Here is a 26,574-nt window from a genome sequence, read left to right on the forward strand (position 1 = left end):
GATTGTGTGTTTTTTTTTATTTCACACATCTATATCTATTTTGGGCATAAAGGCTAACTGATGCTCATTGATGTTTGTTGGTGAGTGATAGAATGTACTGCTGGTTACACAATCAACATAACCATCGCGTGATGATGAGCTTCAACTACAGCCCACTGGGCTTTGATTTTATCTATTTTATCTCTCATTTCTCTTCTCTGCACAGTCACGCTTCACATGCATACAGCTAATTACCCAGAGGGATTAAAGTGCAATGGTCACACGATATTGTGTAAATATGGTGGGCGGTTTTGGAAAAACAGTGTGACTAACAAAAGAAGCTCTAAACTGTTGTGTGACAGGAGGTGTTACTGAAGAATTCAGCTGCTGAGGAAGGATGAGGCTTCGTGATGGTTTTTAAGGTCCAACAAACCTTCAGGCTCTTGACAACATTAAGACAAGAAGTAAATATGGTTGACTGGACCTGGTGACTACCACATTAGCACAAAACAGTACAGAACTGAACTACATTTAATCTAAACTACAGTGCAACGAGGAATCGCTCGGTCAAGAGGAACCTCACAGAGAATTGCAAATACAAGGGAACAGGAGAAAACAATGTATCTGCATTAAGGAGGATCCGTCATGCAGCAAGCTCATCCCATTTCCTAGTTGTAACTACCAAATGGCATTGAAAATAACAGGAGAACAGCGCTTTTTGTCTCGTAAATCTGTCACAGTATACTGACCATCAGCAGCACCAGGACGAATCCTACCCATGTCAGTGGCCATCCATAAAGATCTTACCGTCATCGTCAGACAGGCGGGATTCACACAAGTTCTCTACTGCAGGTGTGTTATCCCCCACACTCCTCAGCTTCAAAAGAATATGGAGACATTCTTCCAACTAAGTTTGGTAAAGTTTGGGTCAATTTTGAAATACTTTGAGTGTATGCATGCACACACAGACAGGGGTAAAAACAAAACCCTACTGACTGGCTCTGAAAAAGCCCAAAGTCAAAGGGAGAAAAAACAAACATTCGATTGTGAGAATCTGAAGGAAAAAGCTTCAAACTGTGAGCAGAGACAACATCATAGCTTTTATTGCTCTCAGAAATCAGAACTAGTCAGGCAGCATCAAAGCAGTGAATGTAGAATCACATCAGCTGTGATTTCAGTGGCTTTCAACTGACTTGTCGAAACATTCCATCAGCATATATATATATAGTAAGTTATTTATAGCAAAATACCCTTTTAAGTTATTTTTTCAGCTACATCTTCAAATACTTAAACAGTGGAGTAAAAATAGATTCATAATCCCGTGCAAAAAACGAGATATACTGATACACAGCCATAAAAACTGTGCATTTAATACACCCACACTTAAATGATTTGGCTGGACTGTACAACCCATAGGGACATTGCACATTGTTACACTGTTTTATGACATCACAGTTATGCTGTTAAAGGCTCCGGATTATTTTTGCTAAATATAAACTTCACACGAGGGCTAGAATAAACATCCAACAGTGGAATTCAATTAGCAGTGTTTCTCTGTGATCCAAGTCTGCTGTTTTAATTAGTGTTGCTCGTGAAGGCGCTAGGGTGTACACCTCTCCAGAGGCTGGCAAACGCCTGCTACCTCCGCTTCTACCTGTCCACCACATTATTAAAATTCAGGCCTCTGCAATAAGAGCTAACTATTGAGGTTTCCTTCTTGAGATACAGAATGTTTTAGATTTATTTTGTGATTCATGGCACAAAAATGATCTCAATTTAATGCAGTGAGTGGATTTGCCCACGCTACCAGGTTGTCCAGTAGGCACCCCGTATACTGTACAGTACAGAGGCTTGACTCCTCCTGCAGCGTTCGCGGATTTGGTTCAAGCCCTCTACTGCGTGTTTTATCCCTTTCTGTATTTTACACTATTCTCAATAAAGCCGAAATGCCCCCCAAAAAATATCTTTAAAAAATCAGAAACACCTCTTAATATAAAATAATCAATAACAACTTCCAATTAAGACCTCTGTTCTACACATATAATTCAATGTCAATCAAATGGAAGAATTTATTAGCAGAGCTGTGGCATTAAATTTAATTAGATTGTACAGGCGTTCAATATAGTTATTATCAACATGATGCCTACAAGCAGGCACAGAGAAAAATATACCCTTACGACCACACCAAATATAGATAATGTCATTGTTCAACCTCTCAGGAAAGTATAATACTAAAGACATAGAAATAGTAATACACTAAATACCAGTTCACACACACACACACATATGCTGCTCTGTAGTAGTGACTGTCTCACTGCAGCCAACAAAGCTTCACCTCAGCTCACTGAGTCAGTCTCTCTGGAACTGACTCAAATGAAGACAAAAAAACTTCCTCAACGTCACAACAACATTAGTGTTAACCAGTGATCCGAGTGTGAAATGTTTTAATGGTGCACATGTTAACGCCTGTCTCCTTGGTGATGGTTACACTACTGTACTGTAGTTATAATTTATTCTCGACATGGATCTACTGCTTCCATCTCAGTAATGGAACTAGATGAAGGTTCATGTTGCATTAACACAATGACCATGACAGTGCACAGTTAATTTCGTTCTACAATTATTATGGGAATTGTTTATTCAAACATTTCACTAAAAGAAATATTTCTAGTAAATCAACATTCTCTTATTGCCTCAACACTGTGTGGAAATTGCTGGAAAATTGTTGGAGGAAATCTATGGAGAGAAAATAGACTTGAAAAGATGAAAAGTGCGCCAAGCTCACAGAGGTACATAATGTTATCTGATCTGTTACCTGAAATATTGAGCGTATAATGTTCACATGGCACAGCCTACACATTTTGCAATGTTGTTTCTTTTATCCATGATCGTTCAACAACTTTTACCACCATAGTTATTTTTGTTAACACGATGACGAGTGGTGGGCTGCATATGCAGCACTCCTACAAGTAGTGTTATTGTTACTATGACTACAAAGGTGCATGCCTGATGCTGGTATGCTCCTATGTGTTATAGCAGTGGTCAACAACCTTTTCAAGCCCAAGATCACTTTTTAATTCCAAACGTAAGCCGAAATCTACCACCCCAATATCTTCAAAAAATCCATTGTCTGAGCCGACAGGTGGATGCTGGGGTGGTGGAGGAGCTGAATCGACTGGGAGCGATACTGTCCCAGGGCAGCAGAGGCATTGCCAAGGAAAGGGTGTGATGGGAAAGCTGTGCATCTTAAATTGACACCTGTCATTCAACCACCATCTTTGCAGTTTTTTAAGTTGTTTCTGTCTCTCTCTTATGTCTCTGGACTCTGGATTGAAATGTAAGCCACAACACCACCAACCCCCAGTGTCAACTAAATGAGTGTTTGCATAAATGGTCTGTAAAAGTTTAAAGTGGTCCTGCTCTGTGATACTGGTCATCAATTTTGAACCCTAAACCCAGTTGTTTAATAAATAAGTCATAGAGCCACACTGTGATTGGCTGAGCGTCTCCATGGGAGACCCCTGGTGGCTAGCTAATGGAAGATCAACAGAGAGAGAGAGAGAGAGAGAGAGAGAGAGAGAGAGAGAGAGAGAGAGAGAGAGAGAGAGACCTTCAAACAAAGCTGACTTCCACATACTTCAGGTCATCGCCAATGTGCTGTTAATGATAAATTCACACACACACACACACACACACACACACACACACACACACACACACTAAGAGCTGAGGAGGGAGTTCACCAGGACCAGGTTTCCCACTGCATTCAATAGAATGCTGGACTCATAATCAGAATCTCTCTCAAGCACACACACACACACACCAGCCGAGTTTTAACTCACAAGTACAGTCTACCACAGCAAAGTGAATCGTTTTGCATGTAGAGAGCGGACTCCTTGTTAGTGCTTATGCGTTTCATGGCTCAAATATCATGTAGTAGGTCCTCTTCAATTTAAAATGAAAGAAGGCTCTCAACATTAAAATTAGGTCACTGTAACGAACAGGGAAATGTGGGCGAGTCAGAACTTAAGGTAATACATTTTTTATGTCGTGTAATGGCACTAGAATGGCAGAGCGTTGAGCATTCTTGAAGCTCTGTTTTAGCTTGAAAGAAGTAATATCAATTAAACAAGAATAAAGAATGACATTAACTAAGGCACTGATGTGGACTTTTTTCCCTTTGAAAATACAGAAGGGGGTACCTGAGAAAGAGAATAAAAAGAAAACATCTTTTAGCACAACCTCCCAACGGACAATGGACGGAAGTTAAAAGAGGAGGAAAAAAAGCTGTTCACTCAAGTCATAGATCCTCATCTTCATTACAAAGTAACGCTTGTTTAACGCAACATCTCTGTCTTCAAACAACAAGCCGGAGCAGCTAAAAATACGATCAACACCATGAATTATACATTTTCTGCGGATCCTTTGGGTGAGCTACGTTCGCGAGCGGCTTCACCGCATGGTATAATTACAGAGGTTACAACAGTGGTGATAAACACAGTGCACAGACAAATTAAAACTTGCACTATCCTCCACCCACGAAGGAATCCGTGTGGTGGTAGATGCATCATGACAAAGCTGTTGGTGACTGAGGAGTATTCGGGAAAGAAAGTAACAGCCCGAGACACTTCAATTAAGTGCGCTTGTCAAACTGCAGTGTTTTGCTGTGGGAAAAATGTGCCATAGCATTTTTTAAACTAAACTCCTGAGGGTTTACATGTGCATTAGTGAAGTAAATACAGGGGCCAGGGTTATATTAGCAGCGGGATTTTCTTATTGTAAAACCACAGGTTCAATTCCTGAGTCTCAATGAACATATCCCCAAGATACTGAACATCCCAGCAATGAAACACAAACTGACTCTGAACTCACCAATATAGCTTGAGGCTATTGAATGTGTGTCAGCTTTAGACACACAGCGTCATTCTACACTGCTATGGAAACATTCTTTACAATGGCACAATCTATTAAATGTATGATAAAAGTCCATAATCCATTAGCTATACCGCTTATCCTTGAGGGTCACAGGAGGACGAGGGCAGGTGGTGGGGGTGCGGGTGTTTGTCTGGAACCTGTCCCAGCTGACATTGGATGAGAGAGGCCGGGTAAGTACTCGAAGGCTTGTTAGTCTATCACATGGCTGACACATAGAGATAAACAACATCCATGCTCACATTCACAACTCTGGGCAATTAGCCAATTAGCCTATGTCGACTGAGAGGAAACCCTCATAGGCACAAGGAGAACATCCAAACAGAAACTTCCAGCAGGTTGGATTCAAGAACTGATTGTTGCATTGTTCAACAGTGCTGAACAATGTACAACGATGTGACTCTCGATGACACAATTCTCCATGTTGGTTTTCATGACCTATACCCACATTCCCTTACAGGCAATAAAATCCATCCATCCAATCCCTATATCACTTTGAGATTTTGCGGGGGGAGCTAGAGGCGGGGTACCAGCTGTTCAGGTCACTCGTGTTTCATAGGGGCCAACATACAGAGGCAAACAACCATTCACACTCACATTCACACCTAATCAACCTAACACCAAACAAACTAATGTATCTATTTTTCTTTTCTCCACTTTAATGTTCCACACCGTAACTTTTTTTGTTTCATCAGGATCGCGAATTAAGTAGTTATCATCAATTTGTGTTGCATAGCAACAGGAATGGCCTTATGCTCCTTACTCCCCCTTACTTACGCAACCATTATTAGAATTTCTTAAATGATAATAGTTTAGGAAGCTTTATTTTATTGCAGCTAAAGACCTTGTGTCAGTAGAGCAAAACCTTCTTAGAATTGAAATTGTGTTATACAGCTCCAAGAAGTCCACTGCTGCTCTAATATAGACAGAACAAGTCTGCAGCTGTACATATAGTTTTTTGTGGGTGTAAAGTTCTTTGAGCCTAAAATAATCATGTTAAAATGGTGATGTTTAGCAAGTAATGTTTAGCAAATAATGTTCATCAACTCTCTTAGTTTATGGTGTTGCTCTAAAATGAATACAACAGTTGAGGTAATAGCTCCAGGTTTATGACCAAATTCCTAAAATCTTGACCTGATGAAATGCTATTGGACCATACAGTTAATATGATTCATTCTGTGGGTAACATACCAAAAGTTCATGGCAACCCATCCAGCCGTTGCTGAGAAATTTCACCGTAGAGCTAAAATCCTTAGGATTGAAAATCGAAAATGTCAACCTCCTCATGATGCTACGAGAAGAGTTAGAGTCATAGTCACTAGAAGTCATCCTCTGGGCACAATAAATGCCAGCATTTTGTGTAAATCCATCCAATAGTTGTTACAATATTTCAATCCCTTTTTCAATCCCTGTTTCGTGCTAGTAGCATGGCTAACAAACACTTTAGTTGTGAACAATTTTCGAAAACAGATGGCCTTTTTTTTTGATACATCTACTCTGTCAGGAGCCAATGCAGATTAGATTACGGGGGGAAAAAATATGGTTGTGGAACACACACTGTGAAACAAAAAGAAGGCTAATGTTTCCAGTTGCCAACATAATTAGCTGTCAACCTGATCCTGCTCATGGCAAATCCAGTAAACTCATTCGCTTTTTCAGTGAACCCTTTCAGTCAATAAGGACAGTGATTTACTGTCTAATGTCTCAATCAAGTAAACTTTCAACTGAACACTAGGACTGACAACTTGTCACAGAATATAACAGGAGAAAAACATCTCTCTTAATGATCTTGAAAAGAAAAAGTTGTGATTAACATTCTTGTATCCTTGGCCCAATGATAAAGTCAGTAAGCTGCACTGTCATGTAAGATTTGTTTTGCTACTAACTTGGTAAATAAGCTTCTATGGGTTTTTTAAAAAATCATTGTACAAATGACTCTTCCATCCTTCCATGATACCTTGAAACCTGGGATTCCAATTGAAAATCTTAAATAAAAGGTCAAAATAAAAAATCTAAATTGTTGTGTGTGGCAGAGTATAAAAAAGTATGTAGTATGTATGTCAGTATGTAGAGTCCAATTATATATTTATACAGTGGTTGCACAAGGATAGCATTGCACTCATACATAACTTAAACAGGACATACATTGACTGAAGCCAGCCTACAGCACAAAGGCATCCCATTACTATTCTAAGCACCACGAGCATCAATGTTCAATCTCAGAGCACTAGCAGCACACTGGCTAGCTACTGTAGCGCTATGCATAATACATCAGCTGGACTCTTAAGGGCTTTTCTCAAAAGAAATGACATCACTGAGGAGATCGCTTCTGGAAGGAACATCAAAGAGACACAACCACCCTCGGCTTCGGCCTCAGACCACGGCTAAAGCTTGACTCTAGGTATGAGAGCAGCAGCAAACCAAGTAAAAAGGTGGATGACATGATGCAATTTAGGAAAGAAACTGTGAAATGTTAAGAAGCAAACTAAATTCAACAACAGACACTAATATTAGCTTAGCTTCTTCAGCATTATTCAAAAAAAATGTTGAGTGTTCCCCTCACCTTTCTCTTCTGTTTTTGACTGGTCAGGACAATGTATTAGAGAAAATAATTTATTTAGCATCACATATAAAGTTATCCTTACTCCAATTCAGGTTATTTTTATCTTTTATTTAAGATATTTGATGCTTCTTTGGCCTGACTGCTGGCATGTCATGCAATTCTGGGTCACATCACTCTAAATGATCTTACATCAAAGGCAACACAGTGGATGCTGTCAAATGATGAGTGGTCCCCAAATATGCTCCATTAATAGTCACAATTTCCCTTATGACTCCCATTAATTTATCTTAACAGTTAGCTAACTCTGGTGCTTAGTAGGCCACTACAGGAGGACCAGGTTATGACTTCTAGCCTCTTTAGATTTGTACATTTGTACTCACAGATCACAGCCGAACATAACAGAAATTAAATGTTTCCTAACGCTGTAGATCCTCTTTGCCGTGGCTTCTTTTGCTGTCTTTTCATGATTATCTCCAGAAGAACAGGACATGCTGTTGCTTTCCCCGCAGCACTGCTACATGTTTAGCAGTTTGAGCTGAGCTACAGATGGGCCTGAGTCGTCACAAAGAGATGACACAAATCCAGTAGCGCCGCTTCCCCCAAGCATCTGTTTAGCTCTGTGGAAATTAAGAAAAGCGATGGCCAGTGGATGCAGACACTATGGAAAGCACTTGTACATGTTCACAAATCTGACTGGCCTGTCCAGTGTCAATACACATGACATATGTGCATTCTAAAAAAACTGGGTGCAATTCCTCTTCAGCGAATGAAAAAATTATCTGCCCTGGAGTGTATTTGGTGTGGCCACTTTCTATGTCTTCGACTCTTTCTCTCTTGCAGTGCTATAAATAGTGGAGAGTGCTGCTGTCTCTCATATTTCATGTGTCACTGGCTCAGTGGTGAAGAATGTTTACCCCGGACATAAAGCCTCTTCTCGCCTCCTTTCGTATGCATTTACACTTCCTCACTCTCCTTTGTGCTGTCTAGCATTCTCTCATCCTCTCTTCTTGCCTCTCCACAATTCAGCCCGAGAGAAAGAGCCTAAACCACGTTTCAAGTATCAAAGGTCCTACAGCCTGGTTCGTAGGGCAATTTAGGTAGAAAAGAAAGAGTAATGCGTTTTATGTCACATCCATAATTCTCATAGTCTCACAGAAAGTTCTATGGGAATGGAGACCTTATATTGCCCAATAAATGTCATATATGGAAAAATTTAAATATTGCCAAATGCTAATTGAATGTGCTGCAACACCAACATGCTAACTCAAAGCTAAGGGCTACAACAAGGAGCATTTCACCTCTTAAATGAACTAGCATTGCTTCTGGAACCTTGTGCTCTCTGAACAAGATGTGACAAAGAACCGACCAAGTACTTCTGCTGCGCACCTTCTCTGCTAAAGCAAGCAGCATTGAACTGTAATGACCCGTTCAAAAATGTACAGTCTAGAAGCGCATCAGACCCTATGCATATGAATATATGAAAGAATTGCATGTCACATTAAATTTGTTCGAATAGCCCCACAGTGTCTATACATTTATGGTTTTGGTAATCACATAGGACAAAGGAAAGTGAAAGATGAAACATTACATTTCCATCTTTATGTTTTCTGTTTTAAGTGTGAGAATAGTTTAAGAGTTGTACCCACGTGATTCTACATTCCACATGACATCTGGTTCAGACTGTAACTCCCTCTGGTCTTAAATCATGAATACTACAGGAGTCGTTTCATGAATATTTATTAAAAAAATTAAATCTTTTTAAATGTCTGTAAATGCATTATGTTTAAATCATGAAATAAGCCTTCATCAAGGAAGCCGTTAAATGTGATGAAAACTGATGTAAGAGGCAATCAGAGGAAAGTAGGTGATCCAGGCCTATAGCATAAAGGTCTAACACTGTAGATACAGATGGATCCAATTATCATTGTCTGATCAATGTCCACCATTAACCATTAATTAGGTTGAAAACCAAGTTAACTGAGGACATCGTTTTATTTTACTGCAACAAATCAATGGGATTCATCAATTTGGCCTGAAGGCTAAGATAAGTAAGGGCACACTGTTATTTTACTAGAGCAGCTGAGAGCAGTGCATAAAAGGAATTCCCAGACCCAACTCTCATACTGCAGCACATGGAGTGCAGCATGTTAGACAGCTGAGTGAAAATCTCCGAGGGATTTGACCCTTAGCCAACAAACTGCAAAGTCTCCTCATCTCTCAGTCAGACACAATGCTTAGTCATCAGCTAGATGCTCGGCTCAACCTGACAAATCCTCGTGAGTCAAAGTCAAAAGGTCTGAGAGAAAATGTTTCTTTTAAGCTATGTTCAGATGGCTCCTTCTGTGTTCCAGGACTGTAGTCAAGGAGGGGGGGGGGGGCTGCCATTTTTAATTAGCGGCTGCTAAATGCTGGAGCCATTTCTGGGTCTGAGAAAAAAACACACCAGCAAAGCTGACAGACAGTGTCCGATGTCTGATTCAGTCCAGATATAAAAAGCACAAGCATCTTTGATTTCATGTCACTCCCATCTCGTCCTATTTCCCAAGTGAAATATCCTGTTTTCTTTTTGACATCAAAGCTGATTAAAATACCTCAATCTTCTCTATTTCCAAGATGAAGCAATTGAAAAAAAAAAAGTGTCAGGGTTAAATATAATCAAGTGATAAATATTACAATGGAAGAACACCACTGCTATAAAATGTTGAATTAGGACCCATTCATTAAAATATGGGTTACGGTGAGTTTTATTAATTGCGTCTGTATGTGTAACCCCAAGCCAAACTCCAGTGCTCCTTCACAGCTAATCCCAAATCCACAAACAGTGCACAAACAGCACAGACTTGGACCCTGGGAACCGGGGGTAATTTCGCAGGAGGTAACTGGAAACAACATCCTCATTCTTTGCACACTGCTTATTTTGTGTCTAAATATCCCATAACAAGACCTTTTTTAGTTCTGTCACTGTTTCCCCATATAATATGACAAATTTCCAGGAAAAAGAAACATAATCAACATGTACTTTTTTCTTTTTCCTGGATAAAAAAAAGGTTGTTTAGCGTGAGTGCAGAAACCCATTAGCAAGGCCATTAATTGCTGTGGCTGCTTGTAGATCAACAAACGTAATGACTCATATCTTCCTCAAGCACAAAAGGTCCTAATGTTTGCAAACTCATGAACCCATCCTTACTACTGGGGTGAGAACATGTGAATAGAGGATGACTGCACAGTTAAGGTTAATGGATCACACATGTTAGAGACGCCGCACCTCATGTGTATGAACACAGTGACCCTTCACAGTGACCTTTCAGCCTATACTCTAAGGCTATACTGTAGCACAGCGGTCATTTGAACTAAATGCTAGCGTCAAAATGCCGATGTTAAACAGGGATTATTTGCAGATTATTTACATTATTCGTTTACAAAAATCGCCATGTTAGTTTGGCTCGTAAACATGCTAACTTCTGCCGGTTACCCTGAAACACAAAGCCCAGCTAAGGCTTTTGGTTGTACAGTGTTTCATCATGCACGAAAGTGATGAATAAATGAAAACTTTGACTAAATGTTGTTGCTAGTAGCGCAAAACGAGATTTGATGATTTCAGAAAAGATAGTTGTTACGAATAATCCTGAGGGGAAAGTGAATCAAAGTGCATAACAATCCATCCAATATGGAGATGAAATATCCATTCAGATATTTCACACAAAACCACAAGTGTAGATGTTGTGGTGGCAGTGGGGGTATAAACTCAAGAAATCACCAGAGTTATTAGGGGTCATCATCAGAACATCACAATATTATTTCTTCTGTTATCACCTCATCAATATGCATCTAAATATACTCCAAATTTCAAAATCTTTTGATGAAGGCTGTTGATGTGGAATGTGGAATTGAAGTAGAGAAGATCCAGATACTGGAATAAAATCACTCTGTATGAGATTTGAGATTAACAACAGGGGATTCATCTTCTGTGCTCCATCTTTAGCAAATTCCACAGTAATCTATCAAAAAGAACTTCATCAATCTCATGTTGACCGTAGATGAAAGATAGGAAATAACCAAAGTCACTAGGATGCATCCTCAAGGGAGCGTCAGTGGTTTATAAAACTTACATGGCAATCCATCAAGTAGATTTTGAGACACTTCTGTTGGGACCAAAGTGGTGGATTTATTGACCTGCACTTTTAGCATGGATGGAAGCATTCAAACTAGACATAATCTGGGGCTGGGCAGAGTCAATTTCAATGACCTGTATGCCAATGGAACATAAAGAAAAAATCACTGTTCAAAATGACAATCTAATATCTTTGCATGTCTGAAAATTTCTTCTACAGCTTTAATATGATGTTAAATTATGCTCCACACTCACTGCTCCAAAGTACAATGACAACTAATGGACAAAGTGAAGCGGTCAACTAGGAGTGCAGCATTGCTGCCTGAAATCTTTGGTCTGCAGCCGCCTGAATGGGACACCAAAGTGCTGAGCAAACCTTTAAGATAAAGAGGAGATTAGTTGCTGTCAGGGCACTGGCTGGATGTGACTACAGTGAATGAAGAGGCATTAGAGCCAGACAAAGCTGGCCCTCACTGGCCGGACGCTACTTCCTTTCCTGCACGCTTTCGTACACGCACACACACACACACACACACACACACAAATACACGCACAAGCCCACTCATGCAAAACTTGCAAAGCAAGCAAATACTTACACATGGTGAGAAATTAATGAGGGTTTGGGGCACTAAAATGCCCTTTAAAGTTTAAAAAATGCTTATGAAATAAAAACTTTCAGAGTAAAAAAACAGATAGCCTCCCCTCCCTTTCTAAAAGTGCTTTTTTCCCGTTGCTGGTCACCCTGTTCATATTAAATTGGTTGAGTGGTCATTTTTACACATTTAATGGTATTTTTTTTCTTCTGCAGTTGGGGTTAGAAAAATGGAAGAGTTTTAGGTCAGAAAAAAATCAAGGACACAGCCTGAAGCAAAGGAATACACACAATGCATCCTCCAAAAGACCCCCACGCAAACCACTGAGTCAACAAAACAGGAAAGAACCGACAGGGTAAAAAACGAAACAATGGAATCGTGGAAGGTGAGGTGGTTGGGGACAAAGAAAATAAAACAACACTTCATCACTGGGGAATAAGTTGGAACAAACCTCAGGGGTGCAAATGTATTGTTTTATTGAGGTAAAAACAAAAAAGGAACAAAGCTTGAAAGAAATCACACCAACAGGGCAAAAAATGACCCTCTGCAAAACCATCAATGCATCCGCTGCCAGTTCCAAAGAACACAGGCAGGGAAATTAAGCAGAGTAAGAATTGTTCTCATCTCGGTGATAAGTGATGAATGGATGTTTGACCGCCACAATCTGTCACGATTTTTTTTTTTCTAAAGAGCTTCAAAAGCTCTTCTGGACAAAATGGATTTTTTCTCGACAGCTCCTATGGAAAAGAAGCTCATTTGGAATTATGTAAGGCCCACTTGCACATAAGAGTTCATAAATGCCAAAGGCATGCAAGAACAAAGAGCAGCTGTCAGGCTGCAGCCAGTCCTTCATCGCCCACCCAGTCAAACACACACAGCACACACATGCAAAAAGACAAAGGCATGCAAAGTCACACATTGGAAAATGAGTACACAAGGATTTCTAAACACTAAAACTACTGATAGGAAAAAGAGAAAGTAAGTCCTAATTTAAAATAGAGACAAGGTTGGATGATGCGTCAAAAGTGTAAACAGTTCAAAAACTGCAAATCAAACAGTCAAACATGTTTTTTCTCTTACTCTTTATTCACTACAGACCATTTTGGCATATTGATCATTTATCCCATTCTGGTTATGATAATATGCTATCAACATTCTGTGTAATTACTGCTCATAGAGTTTCATGCCTCATGTTAAGTGAGGCATTTAGCACAATTTGTGTGTGTGCAAACATATTGTTTGCGTTGCTTCACCAAATCTATCTAAAATTCTGTTTACATACTGTTCTGTGTATTTGCATCATGCAATTAGAAGAAACTGTAATTGCCACATGGCTTTTGGGAAGTACTATGTTTTTGTACCGTACAGAAGTCAGAGGTGGTCGGGGTGGATGATGGGTGTTCATATTGTAAGACGTTGCACTTATCAAAGCTATATCATAATAATTGAGACCAATCCGATTACAGCTCATTTTGGAATTGAGGGTATGGACATTACTACATCCCAAGCTAACTCTATAGCATTCACCTCTCTTCTAGCTCGGAGGCATATTCTCTGCAATTGGAAATCTGAAAAGCCCCCCTCATTCATAAACTGGATCAGAGAAGTACTACTTTTTATCAGGTTGAAGAAACTCAGGTATAACAGATGCAAGTCCCGTCAAAAATGTTTAGACACTTGGTCCCCCTTCATAGAATTCACTCTCACTCTGTCATTCTCATAAAATTACAGTAATCTTTTTCCCTCTCAATTAGCTACCCCGTCTAGTTTATGTGTCAGCACTGGGAATGGGTGATGCTTTTATAACTGAGGATGTTTAGATTGGAATAGGTTTGTTGCCCGTGTGATATTGTCGATGAGCCTGTATTGAATTTACTTCACCTTTCACTAATGAAGGTATACATCACACCTCATTATGTATTTTTAGATGTGGGTGTATATATCTTTTTTATGTATGTACTGTATACCAACTCTGTGTGCAAAAGTAACCATGCAGATGTGTATGACTGCATACCTTTAAACTAGGATTATTGAGTGGTTCCAAATACAACAGTGAATCAAGCCCCTTTCACATTTATTTGTTATCTTCGTCTATTTTACAAAATATATTATTTATTTAAATTGTATTTATTCATTTTAATTATTATTATTATTATTATTATTATTATTATTATTATTATTATTATTATTATTATTATTACTATTATTATTATTGTTATTAGTAGAGTAGTAGTAGTACTATTACTATTACTATTTTCTTTTTTTTTTTTTTTTATGAGCTTTTGAGCATGCCTCACCCTACTGACAAGAACACCCTTCTGATCTACTGGTCTACCACCCAGGCTTCAAGCTATCATTCGCTGCTGGAAGATGATGCTGTGAGTGAGTCACAGGCTAGCGATGCCCGACTCCTGCATCAGCTGAGACAGTGCACACCTGCTGACAGCACCATCAGCCAGACCGCTGAGCTGAGAGCATTAGAACGACAAAGAATAGGAATTACAAACATTTTCTACTGGTATTTTTTTTAAGTTGCACTGATGCCAGGAGAGAGACATATCTTTGTTCCCTGAAGTTCGAAATTACAGCATTTTCAAACTCAAAATACTCAATACATTTAATTAAGTCCCCACTTCGGTGTATACTAAAAGGAAAACAGCATTCAAACATACCAGCAATGCTGTACTGTGAGGCAGCTAAAAATATGTGCGTCACAAAATGAGAGTTGACTTGAGGTTTTGTCCACTCATGCATCTAGAACTGTCTCCTACTAGTAGTAGGAGACAGTTCTAGTAGCAAACTTCAATTTGGATGAATCATATATTAAGATACTGATACTACTGTTATGATTCTGACCAACATACATCTTCTCAGATTTACTTATTCTCATGTTTTGTACTTTTACCGCTTCCAGACTGTATTCATTTTTCCTTTACTTGCTTACCGTGGGAACTGTTGGGTTTCCCTCTATACTAATGTTAGGTCTGGACCTTATTTAGTAAAATCCTTGAGATAATGTTTGCTGGGACTCGGCTCTATACAAATAAACTTGAATTGATATTTTAAGTCAAAGTTCTAAAAATGGCTATTTTAGTTTAGACAACGTTTACAATTTAAGACGATTGGTTTCTTTTGTTGAATTAAAACAGGGTTTTACATAAAACATTTAAAGTACGGTTTCAATAACAATATAATTTTGCTATTGGCATTAAGACAGTGTATTAAGTATCAGCTGTTTAGCCACACTGTCCTCATTGTTAAAGAAATGCCCTCTTCAATCACCATTCCATCATTTGATGAAAACGTGCTGTATTCTGCACATATTACAGAAACAAGCATTTGCACAAATATACAGCGACAAACTTCCCACTCACACCCACCCACTCACTCTCTCCCCCTCACACACTCCAAGCTAATTGTGAGTCGCCCCTTGCTGACCTCCCCTTGCACACAAAAAAAGTCATCGCCGTGACAGCAGAATCTTGCTCATTATTCCCAACAAGGGTCGGCCTTGTACAGCCAAAACTGCGAGGCCGCACCTGGCTGACATCACAGCAAACCCGAGTCCCAGTTGCCAGGGCAACCACAACTTGGCAACCGCAAGTTGGCAACGTCCCACTCCACGGGGGATTGATTGGGTGAGCAATGCAGTAAGAGGTGGATTAGGCAGAGTATTATTGTCTCCCTCGATGCAAAGGGACATGCGAGGCCAGAGACGTGCCAGACACTAAGAGGATGGTGGACTCACTGAAACAATGAGGGCAACCCTGACCTGACCTCGGCTTAACAAAACGATAAAACATGCCTCTCATCTATCAATTACCCATAAATTTACTAATGTGCTGCCGCAGTGATAACAGAAAGTGTGGAGTTCTTTTGGCTGGGCAGCTTCAGGTTTATTCCATGCATTATTTTTTCACTCAAATGAACTAATGACACTTTTCAGCTGAGACAAATATGGCCGCATTTTCCCTCAAGTGTGTATTTAAAAAACTCAACCAAATGGGTGCCATCATAAATATAGGTGCAAAGCGATTTTGCAGGGAGAGTTTTCCGGCTGCAAAATGCACACTCAAACATCAAGTGAAATGAACAAAACTCAAGTGACAAAATGATGTGTCCGACAAACAACCATTACCCTCTCCATAGCACCCGCTCGGCTCCTCTCTCCTCTTAGGGCAACAGAGAAGAGGGAAAACCACTCAGTGTCTGAGACAGGGAAGCAAAGTGCAGCTGTTATTTGCTATCATCCATTAGCGAACAGGCCCGGCCAACGAGTGGAAGCTGCAGAGACAGGAAATGGTTGGTGGTTGTTCAGTCACCTGAGTTGTGCACCTGATTGGTGCTGTAGGTATTAATATACTGTGCAAACAGCAAAGGTCAACACCAGCACTGTCAGTGGCTCCATTTACATGGACTCTGTAATTACCTCTGTGCCTTGTAACTCAAATAACCTGGTTTTAAAGTAAATGTGAGCATCAATATCAAACTATAGTAAATTTAATAAAGTATAAGAGGGAAACATAATTTCATAATTTAAGGTAGAATTGACACATTAGGTTCTATGCATCCGCACATTCAATTTCAAATTAAATACTGGCCTAAACTATATTTTGAGAAGTTCAATGTGAATATAGAAAGAGGTGTGCCTGAGCTGTAGCCCTTTTAGCACACGATGCCCAAATTGCAAGGGTTCAAAAGTAATTGGACACTTGGCTGCTAAATGTTTCTTCGACAGCTTTGTGTCATTTCAAGGTTAGTTCATGCACAAAAGAGCTCCCACGTGGCTCAGTGCTGACTGAGACCAGAGAGCTGCCAATTAGATTGAGTTGGAGGTGTCGATTATATGAGTAGTAAAGAGGTTCCTGTGTAAGTGAAGAAAAGGACAATGAGACCTTAAAAAAAAAGCTAAATTCTATCAGATAGATATCAAAGGAATTTGATTTACCAAAAAAAGCACAAAAAAACTGATTGCACCCACGAAGACTATAGCCTGGCAAGTGACCTGGTAGACTGAGAAGCACAAGTCTTTGGGATAACCAGAAATTCATGTGCATGGTGAAGAAACACCCCTTTATAACTGCACAGCAAGACAAGACTGCTGTCAAGGATGTTGGCTTGTCAAAAATCTCATGACATAACCTCAAGGGGTTCACATGAAAAAGAGAAAAGCCAAGGCTGCAGTTCACAAAAACACACAAAAAGAACTGGTAGAGATCTGGAACCAAGCTCTATGGACTGAAGAAACAACAATCAACCTCTATCAAAATGATGAAAAGTGGAAAATGTGGAGAATAAAAGGGAACGCTTACGCCCCAAAGCCACCACCTCATCTGTCAAACATGGTGGTGGTTATGGCTCGGGCATGGATGGCTGCCAAATGAACTGGCACCCACTGGCATTTATTGATGATTTCACTGCTGACAGATGCAAGAGGATGAATGCAGCGGTACACAGGAGCATTCCTTGAACTCACATTCAGTCAAATGCATCAAAACTCATTGGACGACATTTCATCATTCAGCAGGGCAACGATCCTAAACATACTGCCAAAGCAGCAAAAGAGCTTTTCACTGTGAAGAGGTGGAATATCCTCAACTGGCTGAGTCAGTAACCCAGTCTCAATCTGACTGAGCTGCTCTCCACCTCCAGAGGAGCAGACTAAAGGCAGGAGTCACCCAACAACATACAAGACCTGAAGGTGACCGCAGTGACGGCAGTGAGCTTCTCCAAGGAAGACACAAAGTATCTGCTGATGTCTAAGGCTCCAGAGGGAGCTGTGCAAACTCTAATAAACTGCCTGAGTTATTTTGTTCTGAAGACGACCAGTTTGATGAATAAAACCTGGTTGTGGAGTAGGAGAAAAGACGGCTGATTACACCTCGGAGGTCTCGTTCACCTCGTTCTCTCTCATCTCATCAAGGTGGCTTGAGGCTACATTAATAGAAGGTTAACATGGTGGTTTATAGGGAGAAATTGTGGCTTTTGAAATACAGTTTATACAGGAAAAACTAAATAACTTTCCGAAAACAATTTCTAAATGCCTTGTGAATGATTCCAGTAACAGCACAGTATCATCTGCAAATATGATGATGTGCTATTGTGATCGAGGAGCAAATTAAACGACATTAAAGACAGGAGCAGATGTCAAATTGTATCCAATTGTGCAACACATCTGAAGGTGTATAACTAGTATCCACACACTGCAATGCTAAACAGCCAAATACAACAGTAGTTTATAAAAGACGATGGTGCGAGCAACATATGTATGACCTTGAAGAGGTCAAGAAACAAGGTTGAACAAAGCTAATGCAGCTTTACAGCTCAGTCATCCCTATGGTGATAATAGTAAATGTGCACCGACCTAGCTCTAGAATGTAGCACGTAACACTAGTATGGATTGAAATAATTTAACTATATGCTTATTTAATTATAACAGTGGAAAACCTAATATAATTGCACAATCACTGGTTTTATATTGGTTGGCAATAGTTGGTCTATTCTTTTGTTGATATTATTTTTATGGATTCTTTTTTTTTTAATATAAATAAATTACTTTAGCATTAGTATGTAACCCCGATAAAGGCTGTCGGCCACAACACACTGGTTCATTTCATCATCATTTTCATACATGATTGGTATAGTGTCAGCGACTTGTCCTGCTTTTTGAATCTCCTACTGAATATCTGCCCTGAACAGTTCAAGGAGTAAAGCTGTTGTTGACCTGGCAACCTATCTTCTCCATCTACTCAACAGGAGGAGGGGGTCACCAGCTGTGATATGAATCAGACACAGCCATGATTGGAATACAGTGACCCAGCAACACACAGTCTCTCTCTCGCTCTCTCTCTCTCTCTCTCTCTCTCTCTCTCTCTGAACAAGGTTATCAGCAGAGATTATCAGGTTAGGACAATGAATGGCCGGTTCACATATGTAGCAAGTGTTTGTGGCGGGGGCAAAACCATCTCAGCCCGTGATTGTCATTTTATCTCATGTGGGACAATTGTTGTTTGGGGAAAAAAAGGTACTGATAGTGACAGACTAGTGATAAATAATTCTTATTGTAGCATGAGCACTTTTTGAACTCTGCAGTAGCAGCAGCAGAATGACTTTGGGCCTAGGAAATAACGCATATGAACATATTCAATATTATAACATTTGTTAAGTATTTGCATAATATAATTATTAGCAGTGCTACTAATAAAACCATCACCATCAAGAATTCCCTAGTTAAATACAGCTGCTACTTTCTCCATGTAAACTTACACAGCGTCTACAGGGGTTACACAAGATAAGCGTTCATGAAAAAAAACTTTAACTTTGAAATTACTAAAGCATGCTAATGCTGTTACAAAAGTGGGTCATATGATGTTTCATACTAATTAAGTATTTAACAGCCCCCTATATACTGTATATACAGTATCTGTAGTATCCCTGACGGCTAGTTTCAAATAGTAGATACTGTTCTCTTCTCTCGCTGCAGTTTGTTCTTGATTTTCTAGCTCTGTGCTTCTTGAGGTATTGATTAATTTAGTAGTTTTTTTTGACAAAAGTGCCTGCAGTTTTAACACAGATTGTCTCGCTGCTTGAAATTTTTAGTTAGCCGCCAATAATAAAAGCAAATAAAATGCTGATTGCCACAACTCTTATGTTCCCAGATCCAGGAAACATCGTTGAGTCAAATGTATCATAACAATTGAAATTATTGCCCACTCTACAAATTTAAGACCCAGGTTGTAATAAATGGTAATTATTATTTAATTTTGCATGAGCTGTTGATATCAGTTTGTCTGTCTTCCTTTATGTTTTAGTCCTGTGAAGGAAATTGAATGCAGCATCCACATTATATCCATTAGTCTAAGTCGAGAGGCCAATAAAACATTATTTAATTTTGGGTTTTGGGCAGAAAGCAGTGAATCATATCTCAGATCAGTCTCACTTAGAGGTTATTAAGAGTTGGGCCACATCGCATGTATCATCTTCTTAATATAAAAACTTAATGAAGCCTGTTGAGGCTGCAGTAGCCGAGGCGAGTCTTTGGAGAAGGATGATGCCACGCTCTTAACACTTCGATGAACCATGGCGGTGAGCAGCACTTTTCAGACTTTACACCAGGGATGACGCTATGGGGTCACTCCACTATCCACAATGAATCTCCTGCAACTAGGTGAGAGGTTGTGGTGAAGAACATAAATGTGGGATACTGTGTTTTACCCCAGGGTAGCAAGTGAATTAGAGACTTATGGCTTCCTGTGATGTTGTGCAGGATGTTATGGGGAAAAAATTGCTGCAAAATTTGGGGAAAGAAGCTCTATGATCAGTTAAATGTTGTGAGACGAGATCACTGGCTCATAGTTTCACCTGTGTGTGTTTTAAGGGTTTCTAGCTCCGCTCTGAGATGTTACATGTCTGGCTTGTAGCAGTCAGTAAACACATGCTGTTTGTTAGCACTCTCACAGACCAAATGAATCCTGGAGACAAGGAGGTCAGACTGTGACCATGTTCATATCACAGTCACTACATGAAATAAATGTTTGTATAAAAACACTGATAATCTATGTTTTGGGTTATGGGGCAAGAGTGGTTGTTCAGTAGTTCCCAACATAGGTGTTGGAACCCTTCAGAGGGCGAACGATCAGTCTCAACAGTCTCAAGATGTTTGAATTTCGACTTTTTACTCATCTTGATTTTATTTTGTAAAATATGGAATATAGTTTTACTTTACTTTAGTTTCCCAAAAACTATACAATTTAAATGCAACACTGAAAGTCACAAGTATATATATTTTGTAAGACATATATATTTGCTGAGGATTTGCAGAGGGACAGATGCGAAAATGATACCACTTCATATCTGTTAGTTAAGAAGCTGTTGTCTCATTGATTTCACAGTGCAGACAGCTTTGATTCCACAAAATAGGGCTGGGCAATGAGGCCAATAATGCTATCAAAGTAAACATTTTAATGTCAGTCAATATTGATTATTATCGCAATAAAAATCAGACCATTATTTCTTTTGAGATTAAAGACTAAAAGTTGAAGGAACTGGAAGTTGATAATGATTTTAAACTCTTATATAAATATATGTTTAACATTTCTAATATTACAATTGCTGTAAAGTATATCACAATAGTTATTGTTATTGTTTCATTTCCCAACCTTGTCAGAAAGTCAGTGCATTAAGCCAAGAAGTAGTCCTGCTCATAACCCCAGTAAAACAACAGATTGTTGTTTGTACAATGCAATTTTTTGTTCAAATCCAACAAACAAATAATAACATGTTAATTAGTGCCGTCTCTAAGCTAACAGGCTGCCATCTGCAGCTTCATATTCACCATACAGACCAGAGAGTGGTATCGATCTCCTTATCTAACTCTCGACAAGATAACAAATAAGTGTATTTCTGGAAATGTCAAACTACGCATTTAGACAGTGAAAAGTCAGTGGGCTACTGTTGAAAACACAACTAACACAACACAGCTAAACCATATGAAAAGCATGTTACTCGCATTTGACAACCGCACCATTGTGCTGTGATCGGTTCTAATGTTCGATAGAGAATGTAGGACTTCCCATTGGTCCACTGGCAGGAGAAGAGGTCAAAGAAACACGATAGAGTCAGTTCTCTACTGCCACCTCAATGAATCTGAACACCATCATCACCTTGAATGCTGCAAGATCCACTGATCCTTGTCATGTTTTTCCACTCAAGCCTAATGGAAAACATCTGCTACCACATACTGCACGTGCACAATAAAAAGGTCAGTGCAAAAAAGCTGCCTGTTGATAACAACTTAATAAGATATTTCCCAGTCAGACATCATCTGTACTGCTGGTCTAATCAGGAGCTCCTCCTTGGCCTCCCCCAACCCCCCCTAATGTCCATCACATTAAAGTTCTTATTAGGGCTGGAGAGCTCCTCCATCTTGGGGGCGAGCTAAGATCTGTATGCCACTGCAGGTCATGACAGAAACCCGGAGTGAAGTTGAGATGAGGCGTCAGTAAGCCCCTCCATGCTGTTAAAGCTGTATGAGGACTAATTCACTGGGGCACAAGCAGGCCACGATTTCTGCCAGGTCACAGGACACACATCCTGACAAACACGAGCAAACACCACCGTTGGAACACAGTTGTCCTGGGCAACGTGGTGATGAATGAAATTATTTACTGTACAAGAAACCGAACTGTGGTAGTTTGTAGTGATCAACATGGTGCGACTCGTCCGGAAGGCAGACATGCAGGCAGGCAGGCCGGGGCTGGAGCACTGGGGCAGCAAGGTGCTCTTCATCCGCTCACACGGCCGCTGATGTGCGCGGGAAACAAACACTCAGTCTCCCGCAAAAAGCGACGCACAAAGGCGGCGCGGCCGTCCGCGATGAGCCGCTGTCATCCGCGGTAATCTTGCGAATATCACTCATATTTAGGTCAATCTGAAAGTAATAGCGTTTTTCGCATCAGCCAACCCCCCCCCATCCTCTCTCTCTCTCTCTCCTCCGACCCCCACACACCCCGGCCAAGGATGGATGGGTGTAGGGATGGATGGGGGTTTCAGTCCACGATCAATGCAAGCGCACCACAGCCCTTTAGCGCATCACAATAAATAAACGCATCCCAACACCACGCCTCGGAATAAACTGACAGCACCAAAAAAACAAAAACATCTGGCACACAATACAACATGCAGCCACATTCCCGGCAGGCTGTCATATTCTAGCATCTTTTTTCTCTCAAGCATTTTGCACAGATGAGGATGGGGTAGGGGGGGTGGGCGGCTGTGAGACGAGCGGAATGAGGAAACTGACATTGCTGCCTGCTTACTGTAAAATAAATTCCCTCGGGGTGGGGGGAGACGGAGAGCCTCCTTTTTGTCTTCCCTCTGGACTCCCCTCCTGTCCGACGTGCGAATTCCCCCCGAAATTCAGACCATGCAAAAAAACAAAAAAAAGGTAGTCAGTCATTCCATGCCTCCCTCCGATGTGATCGGTCCGGTGGTGTGTGTGTGTGTGAGACGGGAGCGAGGCGAGCCTGCATCGGAGAGAGGAGACTACCAGCCAGCTGTGGTGGAGGAGGAGGAGGAGTAGGAAGTGAGGAGGGAAGAGGAGCGGCCGAGCCGGAGCACTGCGCACGGGAGAGAGAGAGGAGGCTGGGAGAGAGAGAGGCAGAGGTAACACACACCTCTCTCTCTCTCTCTCTCTCTCTCTCTCTCTCTCTCTCTCTCTATTTTACAATGCAACATCACACCCACATCCCCTCCTCCCCTCCTCCCCGCCAGAGAGACTAACACACACGGCCTTGGGTACCATCGGCAGCAGCGACACCCACCGGTGATGAGAGGCAGTGCGGTGTGGGTTGTGATTTAATGCCACAAAGAAGCAGCAGCAGCTGGAGAGGGAAACATGCTGTCATCGTCAATCAGGTACCTCAGGGCATCACAAGTAGCCTAAACACGAAAGACCATCTAAAATCACATATTCAGTAGCAAGATTTATATTGGAAAGTTATTATTGGAAAGAAGAAAACAGGACTTTTGGGATATAATGCTTCTTCAGCCCTCAAGTGAGTGAGTGAGATGACAAGTGTTCATGGTCGTCCCACGTACCAAATTAGAAAATAAGTTGTGACCCCAACTTTATGGAATACAAACCCTACATTTTCATCGTCTTTATTGTTAATTACATTGATGACAAACTGTAGGCCCACTGATCTTTCTGTGGAGAACTGTCACAACATTTGTATCCCAGGACTCCACTAACGGAGCTTTGCATGATTCAGTCCCAAAAAGTCCTTATTTATCTCAGACTGTCTGATCTGTCTGATATTAGCTCCGGCCTCACAAGAGGCCTCATTAAAAGTGCACTTTCTTCCGATTGGCCAAATATCTGGAAGCCTGCCAACGAGCAGCACACCCAGTGCTTGTGAGCACCATCTCATCCTCTTTATGTTGTAGAGGTTCTGAAAGCAAACTGTAAAACTAAGTAACTAGTAGCTAAACCAACATAATTCTTTGTCAACTTCTCAAATCCATCTGTATACGTTTGGGATTGAATCTGACTGGGAATATGAGAGTGGACTGAAAAAACATCTGTAGCAACAAAGAGCATTTAGTCTTTCAGTCATAATGCGTATGTACATTTTTTACTATATATGCCACTATCAATATTGGTATGTGAGGGAAATGTGCGAAGACTGAAGCGGAAAACATCTGCTGTCAGGAAATTCAAAAGCTTACATTGCTACTGAAATGCAATTCGGCTGTCTCCAAACAACTGTATCGTAAACCTGCACCATCAGTTATTAGGAGTCCATTAAATGCCAATAATACTACTCAAGCATTTGTACAAATACATCTTGCTGATGCTTCTGGACACATTTTTAGGGATGTTCATGGAATCATTGGGTGTTTCGAGTCTTTCAACATCATACACCCTCCTCCAGATGACCCATCTTGGGCTGATCAGAACCAAGCTTGTGTCCAGATGGTTCACTATCTACTCTGCCCCCATGGCTCTCCACCTTGAGGTGGGGACACATGATGTCAGCTCATCGTGGTAATAGAACAAACCACTGGAAGCCTAGCAATCAGAGCAGCCTGACGCCTGAGCTTTTGTCTCATAGGCTTTTTAATACTTTTTGATATTCATCTTTATATCTTAAACTTTGGCCACATTTATTATGGGCATCCAACATTTATACCTTACATGACAGAAAACAAGGAAAAGCCTAATATGTCCCCTTTAAGCAGTTTAATGTGCCAGCTCATCTTTTAGCTGAGCAGTTGCCTTCTTCCTTGTGTTTTTTTTTTTTTTTGGTCTCTCATTCAGCAAATCAAGATGCACGGACAAGATGTGTCCTCATATGCAGATAAGAAGACAATAGCTTGGACGTTAATGGAATGTTGTTCCAAATCTGAGGCTTTCTTTGAGTTGTATTGCAGACTTGTGTCTGGCTGTAAGTCACTCACGGTGTGGTAGATGGAGCGGTAAAATTACTACTTCATTCAAATACAGCTTAACTTAAAATGATTTCATTAGCAATATGCAAATGAGTCAAGCGTACACAGACAGAAAATCAGTGGCATTCTGACTCACTGCCCACAGTGGAATGAAAAAGTTAAACTTCTAAGTTGTAATTCTGTGTCAAAAAATATTTTTTATATCAAACAACCTCTTTTTTTCCCTGTAAAGTTGAACTGGAGGGCACATAGATGAGCTAGCAAATCCCATTCATTATTAAACCACACTTGTTCATCAACAAGCAGGTATAGAGCAATACCTTAAGCCCCTTCTCCACTGATCAAAAATCCCAACATCATCTGGCCTTTGTATGCTGGATTCAATTGACATCGAATATGATGCACCAGGTAAAAAGAACAGAAAAATCAAACTCCTCTAGTGAAACAGGGGAGTCAGTCTTTTTTTTAGCGGGTTAACCCGCATATACACAATTTTTTGGTGTACAAGAGGTATAAGTTAGGAATCTGACTTTTGAGGGTGTTTAGATTTCAGCAGTAAAGGATGCATTTACAATTCCAAAGGATGTTGCTCAGGTCTCATTTATTTTTTAATTCATCCATTATTTACCCATTTTAAACAAAATGGGTGAGATAGGTGTGTGGAGGCAAGAGCAGAACATTACAGCCTTATGTCTCTAACTAAGCCACACCCACTTCTTGTGACCCAATCACATGCTAAGGATTTGAATTCATACCTTAACACCATCCCAATATTCTGTTCAAAATAGGTCACATGACTGAAGATAAAGGTGCTCTTACTTTTATTACAATGCGACTTAAATGTGTTGCCGTCAAAAAAGTCTCTATTTATCTTAACTGCCTGTTAGACCCTCAGGTGAACCTCTGGCGGTTAGTGTTAATACAAGCTGATCAGGCCCCATTAGGGGGCCTCTGATTGGCTGAACATCTGGAAGCATGCCAAGGGGAAGCAATATTTGCGAACATCACCTCCTCCTCTTACTGGGGTGGAGGTGCTGAAACCAAAACTGTCAAACTAAAGCTGCATTCAGACATGCACTGGACACCAGAATGTGCGAAAGCAAATGTCCAAGGGAGACGCTCCGTAGTTTCTGCAGGCTTTCTCTGTCTGACCTCTTAGTATAGTCAGAAGAAATCCAGGAGAAGTTGATATGCAGAAAACCTCCCGCTGTGTTGTACAACTCTGTAGCTAATTCTCTGGATTTTACCCAGGTCATGTCAGAAAACCGCTTAAGGGACTAGTAGGTAAAACTAAGTAACAGAAAATAACTGATTCTAAATGGAGAATCTGAATCTGACCGAGAATATGAGAGTGGACAGAACTAACATCCACAGCAAAAAAAATTTCTGCAGGACATTTCTGTTTTTTACATTATTCCCAAAAGTTTTCTGTGATATAACGGTGG

At 40.4% G+C, this 26,574-nt stretch overlaps 1 protein-coding gene across 6 annotated transcripts in view; it reads right to left on the reverse strand.

Moving 5' to 3' along the window:
- ctnnd2b (catenin (cadherin-associated protein), delta 2b) overlaps positions 1-23,303 on the reverse strand; it is a 167,265-nt gene extending 143,962 nt beyond the window's left edge. For 3 of the 6 annotated variants that reach the window (XM_035171323.2, XM_047342112.1, XM_047342109.1), the window contains exon 1: positions 22,996-23,302. The gene's annotated coding sequence lies outside the window, so the exon portion shown is untranslated. Of the gene's footprint in view, positions 1-22,995 lie in introns of all 6 variants that reach the window. The other 3 variants (XM_047342113.1, XM_047342111.1, XM_047342110.1) reach the window with 2 other exon arrangements.
- Between the last annotated feature and the right edge of the window lie 3,271 nt (positions 23,304-26,574).

This window comes from Hippoglossus stenolepis, chromosome 11 (assembly GCF_022539355.2).
Source record: "Hippoglossus stenolepis isolate QCI-W04-F060 chromosome 11, HSTE1.2, whole genome shotgun sequence".
Taxonomy (NCBI): Eukaryota; Metazoa; Chordata; class Actinopteri; order Pleuronectiformes; family Pleuronectidae; genus Hippoglossus; species Hippoglossus stenolepis.